This window comes from Natator depressus, chromosome 28 (genome assembly GCF_965152275.1).
Source record: "Natator depressus isolate rNatDep1 chromosome 28, rNatDep2.hap1, whole genome shotgun sequence".
NCBI lineage: Eukaryota > Metazoa > Chordata > Testudines > Cheloniidae > Natator > Natator depressus.
This window is the reverse complement of record NC_134261.1, coordinates 7,846,593-7,851,592: the sequence shown is the minus strand read 5'-3', so window position 1 is coordinate 7,851,592 and position 5,000 is coordinate 7,846,593. Positions and strand designations below refer to the sequence as shown.

The following is a 5,000-nucleotide window of genomic DNA, read 5'->3' as shown; positions in this document are numbered from 1 at the left end:
GGAGGAGAATTAGCCCGGAGCCCGGGGCAGGGCGACCCCGGACGACGGGGGTCCGCCTGGCCCTGGCCCCGGGGGCAGGCTCCGGGTTGACCTGGTGGCCGGAGGAGAATTAAGCCCGGAGCCCGGGGCAGGGCGACCCCGGACAGACGGGGGTCCGCCTGGCCCCTGCCCGCGGGGGCAGGCTCCGGGTTGACCTGGTGGCCGGACGGGAATTAAGCCCGGAGCCCGGGGCAGGGCGACCCCGGACGGACGGGGCTCCGCCGGCCCCTGCCCGCGGGGGCAGGCTCCGGGTTGACCTGGTGGCCGGAGGAGAATTAAGCCCCGGAGCCCGGGGCAGGGCGACCCCGGACGGACGGGGGTCCGCCTGGCCCCTGCCCGCGGGGCAGGCTCCGGGTTGACCTGGTGGCCGGAGGAGAATTAAGCCCGGAGCCCGGGGCAGGGCGACCCCGGACAGACGGGGGTCCGCCTGGCCCCTGCCCGCGGGGCAGGCTCCGGGTGACCTGGTGGCCGGACGGGATTAAGCCCGGAGCCCGGGGCAGGGCGACCCCGGACGGACGGGCTCCGCCGGCCCCTGCCCGCGGGGGCTGGCTCCGGGTTGACCTGGTGGCCGCTCGGGACTTAAGCCCGGAGCCCGGGGCAGGGCGACCCGGACGGACGGGGCTCCGCCTGGCCCCTGCCCGCGGGGGCAGGCTCCGGGTTGACCTGGTGGCCGGACGGGGAATAAGCCCGGAGCCCGGGGCAGGGCGACCCCGGACGGACGGGGGTCCGCCGGCCCCTGCCCGCGGGGGCAGGCTCCGGGTTGACCTGGTGGCCGCTCGGGACTTAAGCCCGGAGCCCGGGGCAGGGCGACCCCGGACGGACGGGGGTATGCCGGCCCCTGCCCGCGGGGGCAGGCTCCGGGTTGACCTGGTGGCCGGTTTGCTTTCGGGCCACCAGGTCAACCCGCTGCCTGTATGGGGTTGACCTGGTGGCCGCTTTCCTTCCCGGCCACCAGGTCAACCCGCTGAATGTATGGGGTTGACCTGCTGCCGCTTTCCTTCCCGGCCACCAGGTCAACCCGCTGAATGTATGGGGTTGACCTGCTGGCCGCTTTTCTTCCCGGCCACCAGGTCAACCCGCTGAATGTATGGGGTTGACCCTGCTGGCCGCTTTCCTTCCCGGCCACCAGGTCAACCCGCTGAATGTATTGGGGTTGACTGCTGGCCCGCTTTCCTTCCCGACTCTGAATACCGGCCACCAGGTCAACCCGCTGAATGTATGGGGTTGACCTGCTGGCCGCTTTCCTTCCCGGCCACCAGGTCAACCCGCTGAATGTATGGGGTTGACCTGCTGGCCGCTTTCCTTCCCGGCCACCAGGTCAACCCGCTGAATGTATGGGGTTGACCTGCTGGCCGCTTTCCTTCCCGGCCACCAGGTCAACCCGCTGAATGTATGGGGTTGACCTGCTGGCCGCTTTCCTTCCCGGCCACCAGGTCAACCCGCTGAATGTATGGGGTTGACCTGCTGGCCGCTTTCCTTCCCGGCCACCAGGTCAACCCGCTGAAAGTATGGGGTTGACCTGGTGGCCGCTTTCCTTCCCGGCCACCAGGTCAACCCGCTGAAAGTATGGGGTTGACCTGGTGGCCGCTTTCCTTCCCGGCCACCAGGTCAACCCGCTGCCGGCATGGGGTTGACCTGCTGGCCGCAGAGGGGCAGGCTCCGGGTTGACCTGGTGGCCGGACGGGGATTAAGCCCCGGCTCGGAGCAGGGCAAGCCCGGGCGGAGGGGGGTCCGCTTGGCCCCTGCCCGCGGGGGCAGGCTCCGGGTTGACCTGGTGGCCGGTTTGCTTTCGGGCCACCAGGTCAACCCGCTGAATGTATGGGGTTGACCTGCTGGCCGCTTTCCTTCCCGGCCACCAGGTCAACCCGCTGAATGTATGGGGTTGACCTGCTGGCCGCTTTCCTTCCCGGCCACCAGGTCAACCCGCTGAATGTATGGGGTTGACCTGCTGGCCGCTTTCCTTCCCGGCCACCAGGTCAACCCGCTGAATGTATGGGGTTGACCTGCTGGCCGCTTTCCTTCCCGGCCACCAGGTCAACCCGCTGAATGTATGGGGTTGACCTGCTGGCCGCTTTCCTTCCCGGCCACCAGGTCAACCCGCTGAAAGTATGGGGTTGACCTGCTGGCCGCTTTCCTTCCCGTCCACCAGGTCAACCCGCTGAATGTATGGGGTTGACCTGCTGGCCGCTCTGCTTCCCGGCCACCAGGTCAACCCCCTGCCGGTATGGGGTTGACCTGCTGGCCGCAGAGGGGCAGGCTCCGGGTTGACCTGGTGGCCGGCAGGGACTTCAGCCCCAGGGCCCCTGGCAGGGCGACCCTGCCCTTGTTCCCCAGAAAAGGAGAGAGCTGGCTCGCAGCGGGAAAAGCTGCCTACGGCACCTGGGATTCCCAGGCGGTCACCCATCCAAGTACTAGCCAGGCCCGGGACGGTTTACCTTCCGAGATCGGACGGGATCGGGGGCCTTCCGTCCGGTATGGCCGTAGGCACTCGGCTCCGGTCCGCCTCGTCCCCTTTCCCTTACTGACTCCCCTGCCTCGGGTGGGCCCGATCCTTTTTTCCGTTTTTTTTTTTCGCTCCGGAGGCTTCATGAGCCCCCCCCCAACACCCCTTTGGGGGTCGGTGAAAATTTTTTTTTCAGACTTCCAGGGGCCCGATCCTGGCCGCGGGCACCCGGCTCCGGGCACCCGGCTCCGGGCCGCCTCGTCCCCTTTCCCTTACTGACTCCGCTGCCTCGGGTGGGCCCGATCCTTTTTTCCGTTTTTTTTTTTCCGCTCCGGAGGCTTCGTGAGCCCCCCCCAACACCACTTTGGGGGTCGGTGAAAAAATTTTTTTCAGACTTCCAGGGGCCCGATCCTGGCCGCGGGCACCCGGCTCCGGGCACCCGGCTCCGGGCCGCCTCGTCCCCTTTCCCTTACTGACTCCCCTGCCTCGGGTGGGCCCGATCCTTTTTTCCGTTTTTTTTTTTTTTCGCTCCGGAGGCTTTATGAGCCCCCCCCAATACCACTTTGGGGGTCGGTGAAAAAAATTTTTCAGACTTCCAGGGGCCCGATCCTGGCCGCCGGCACCCGGCTCCGGGCACCCGGCTCCGGGCCGCCTCGTCCCCTTTCCCTTACTGACTCCCCTGCCTCGGGTGGGCCCGATCCTTTTTTCCGTTTTTTTTTTTTTCGCTCCGGAGGCTTTATGAGGCCCCCCCTAACCGTTTTTGGGGTCGGTGAAAATTTTTAGTCAGACTTCCAGGGGCCCGATCCTGGCCGCGGCTTCGCAGGCTGGCCTGGGGGGGGGGGCATCTCTAGCTCCGGCCGCGGACGGCGAGACGCTCGGCCACCAGGTCAGCCCGGAGGAAAAGGCTGAAAAAAATGTCTAAGTCCCCCCGGGACACCAGGTCAACCCGGAGGAAAAGGCTGAAAAAAATGTCTAAGTCCCCCCGGGACACCAGGTCAACCCGGAGGAAAAGGCTGAAAAAAAGTCTAAGTCCCCCCGGGACACCAGGTCAACCCGGAGGAAAAGGCTGAAAAAAATGTCTAAGTCCCCCCGGGACACCAGGTCAACCCGGAGGAAAAGGCTGAAAAAAAGTCTAAGTCCCCCCGGGACACCAGGTCAACCCGGAGGAAAAGGCTGAAAAAAAGTCTAAGTCCCCCCGGGACACCAGGTCAACCCGGAGGAAAAGGCTGAAAAAAAGTCTAAGTCCCCCCGGGACACCAGGTCAACCCGGAGGAAAAGGCTGAAAAAAAGTCTAAGTCCCCCCGGGACACCAGGTCAACCCGGAGGAAAAGGCTGAAAAAAATGTCTAAGTCCCCCCGGGACACCAGGTCAACCCGGAGGAAAAGGCTGAAAAAAAGTCTAAGTCCCCCCGGGACACCAGGTCAACCCGGAGGAAAAGGCTGAAAAAAAGTCTAAGTCCCCCCGGGACACCAGGTCAACCCGGAGGAAAAGGCTGAAAAAATGTCTAAGTCCCCCCGGGACACCAGGTCAACCCGGAGGAAAAGGCTGAAAAAAATGTCTAAGTCCCCCCGGGACACCAGGTCAACCCCGAGGAAAAGGCTGAAAAAATGTCTAAGTCCCTGCTCGGCCATCAGGTCAACCCCATTCAAAGTGACGGGTTGACCTGATGGCCGGCAGTCTCACGGAAGTCCGGATGGGGTCGCCAAAAGTGCCCTCGGCCGACCGAGAGAACCAGGAGGTCGGATAGGATTTCAGATTGGTCCCCCTAAATTGGCGGTTGGATTTTTCGACTAGTTCATTTTGACGGGTGCGAGGAGATTTCTGAGAACAGGTTTTTCGGAACCTGTGAGAACCAGAGATGAGCCTCGGGGACCAATCTGCGCGTTGTACCCGATCTTGTGAGGGGGGACAGGGGCACGTTGGCAGGTGGGGCGGCCCCCGGCCCCCCCGAGCCCCCCCTTTTCCGGCTCTTTTCCTCCGGGGACCCCGTCGTCCCCTCGCACCCCCGGTGCAGGCCCGGTGGCCGGGATGCGAACTCCGACTGTCGGCGCCCCCCGGAGGGAGGGGGGGCCCGCTCCTCTCTCGCCTTCCGATCGATGTGGCGCTCACGTTCGCGACGGGAAGGGTCCTTCGCGGGCCGGCGCCCCCGACCGCAGGGGGCGTCTGGCGTTCAGGCGGATCGGGTCCCTCTTCCTCTTCGCGTCCCCGGATCCTGGGGCCGATTGGGACTTTCCTCCTTTGGGGGGGGGCCCGGGCGCGTGCCCGGCCCTCCGCGCCGTGGGGCCAGCCGGCCGAGATCTCCGCCCTGCGAGGTCGAGCGGCTCCGGCAGCCCACCCAGGGGTCTGAAAACCCAGGGAGCCGCGAGGCTCGGCAGGGCCAAACACGTCGCGAGAGCGAGCAGGGGCGCGCTGCGGTCCCCCGCCGTGCCCGACGGTCCTTCTCCAGGCACGCTCCGGGGCGCGGGCCCCGGGTGCTGGAGCCTCCGTCGGCTGTCGGTGGGACCCACGTACCGCCCTC

At 66.0% G+C, this 5,000-nt stretch overlaps 1 non-coding gene across 1 annotated transcript; it reads right to left on the bottom strand.

Moving 5' to 3' along the window:
* Positions 1-2,406: 2,406 nt before the first annotated feature.
* On the bottom strand, positions 2,407-2,525 carry LOC141979211 (5S ribosomal RNA). Its single transcript, XR_012636635.1, has one exon. It is a non-coding gene; the product is annotated as a 5S ribosomal RNA (ribosomal RNA).
* Between the last annotated feature and the right edge of the window lie 2,475 nt (positions 2,526-5,000).